Below are 2,231 nucleotides of genomic sequence, written 5' to 3' on the forward strand. Positions count from 1 at the left end.
TATTTCCCCCCGTCCTCTTCTCCCTCCATCCTCCTCATCGTCATTCTACTCCTCCTCTTCCTGAATCACTCATTTATTTTTCCCTTCCTCTAAACTCTCCATCTCTTACATCTTCCATCCTTCAAATTGTACTCCTCCTCTAACTTCCTCCTCTCAATCTCTCATCTCACAGCCTCCTCTCACTCTCTCATCTCACAGCCTCCTCTCACCCTCTCATCTCACAGCCTCCTCTCACTCTCTCATCTCACAGCCTCCTCTCACTCTCTCATCTCACAGCCTCCTCTCACTCGCTCATCTCACAGCCTCCTCTCACTCTCCCATCTCACAGCCTCCTCTCACTCTCTCATCTCACAGCCTCCTCTCACTCTCTCATCTCACAGCCTCCTCTCACTCTCCCATCTCACAGCCTCCTCTCACTCTCTCATCTCACAGCCTCCTCTCACTCTCTCATCTCACAGCCTCCTCTCACTCTCTCATCTCACAGCCTCCTCTCACTCGCTCATCTCACAGCCTCCTCTCACTCTCTCATCTCACAGCCTCCTCTCACTCTCTCATCTCACAGCCTCCTCTCACTCTCTCATCTCACAGCCTCCTCTCACTCTCTCATCTCACAGCCTCCTCTCACTCTCTCATCTCACAGCCTCCTCTCACTCTCTCATCTCACAGCCTCCTCTCACTCTCTCATCTCACAGCCTCCTCTCACTCGCTCATCTCACAGCCTCCTCTCACTCTCTCATCTCACAGCCTCCTCTCACTCGCTCATCTCACAGCCTCCTCTCACTCTCTCATCTCACAGCCTCCTCTCACTCTCTCATCTCACAGCCTCCTCTCACTCTCTCATCTCACAGCCTCCTCTCACTCTCTCATCTCACAGCCTCCTCTCACTCTCTCATCTCACAGCCTCCTCTCACTCTCTCATCTCACAGCCTCCTCTCACTCTCTCATCTCACAGCCTCCTCTCACTCTCTCATCTCACAGCCTCCTCTCACTCTCTCATCTCACAGCCTCCTCTCACTCTCTCATCTCACAGCCTCCTCTCACTCTCTCATCTCACAGCCTCCTCTCACTCTCTCATCTCACAGCCTCCTCTCACTCTCTCATCTCACAGCCTCCTCTCACTCGCTCATCTCACAGCCTCCTCTCACTCTCTCATCTCACAGCCTCATCTCACTCTCTCATCTCACAGCCTCCTCTCACTCTCTCATCTCACAGCCTCCTCTCACTCTCTCATCTCACAGCCTCCTCTCACTCTCTCATCTCACAGCCTCCTCTCACTCTCTCATCTCACAGCCTCCTCTCACTCTCTCATCTCACAGCCTCCTCTCACTCTCTCATCTCACAGCCTCCTCTCACTCTTGACTGTTTTCATTTCCCTGAGGGTCGTGATGCGGTTGTGGAATGCTTCGTGTCTCAGGGGTCTAGGATGTGGATCAACCACCTCCCATTCCCATTCTCCTATAGTTAGCTAGGACACAAACACTCACACAAACATAAACCCACGCTCCCACAGCACAGTAGTTAGCTATCTAAATATTTGATGGAGCTGTCGAAGCAGCTTACTATCCAGCCGGGACAGTGTTGGCCTCCCGCTGGTGATCCAATATTTATGCACCCACTACAGTATTGACAATTGGCCGTTGAAGTCGTCTTGCGGGAGAAAAGCACAGAACAATGTGTGAAATAAGGTACATAGAGAGAGATAGAAAGGGGAAAAAATACTGAGAAAGTCAAGGAGGGAAATGTATGGTAATTTCTTCTCAGTATATCATGTCCTAGCACTTTGGGAATTGCTGTTATTGCCCAGATTCTAGAATGTTAGAGACAGAGCAAAGAGAAAGAGAGAGATAGAGACAGGAAGAGAAGAAGAAGAAGTTGTAAAAGAGAGAACGATATACTGTATGTATTCTATATAGAGGTCTCCTGAGAGTTGTTGTGAACAGCCCACCTCTCTCAACTCAGTTCAAACACACTGGAGAAAGACAAACAGCTATCTAATTCTCTTTCTCTCCCTCTTCCTCGCTCTCTGCTCCGCTCACACCAGAAGTCCATTTCCACTCTCCGTTATCTGGTGTTGAGCTATCTGAGAGGAAAATAAGGATTGATATCCTCAGCCCAGATCTCTGCTGGAAATAACTAGGATATATACGATATGACAGGAAAATATGGCACTCAGAAATCCAATGTGATTGTGCAAATGATTTCATGTTCATATATTTCTCCAATAAAATATT

The sequence above is a fragment of the Salvelinus alpinus genome, chromosome 16, assembly GCF_045679555.1.
Source record: "Salvelinus alpinus chromosome 16, SLU_Salpinus.1, whole genome shotgun sequence".
Taxonomy (NCBI): domain Eukaryota; kingdom Metazoa; phylum Chordata; class Actinopteri; order Salmoniformes; family Salmonidae; genus Salvelinus; species Salvelinus alpinus.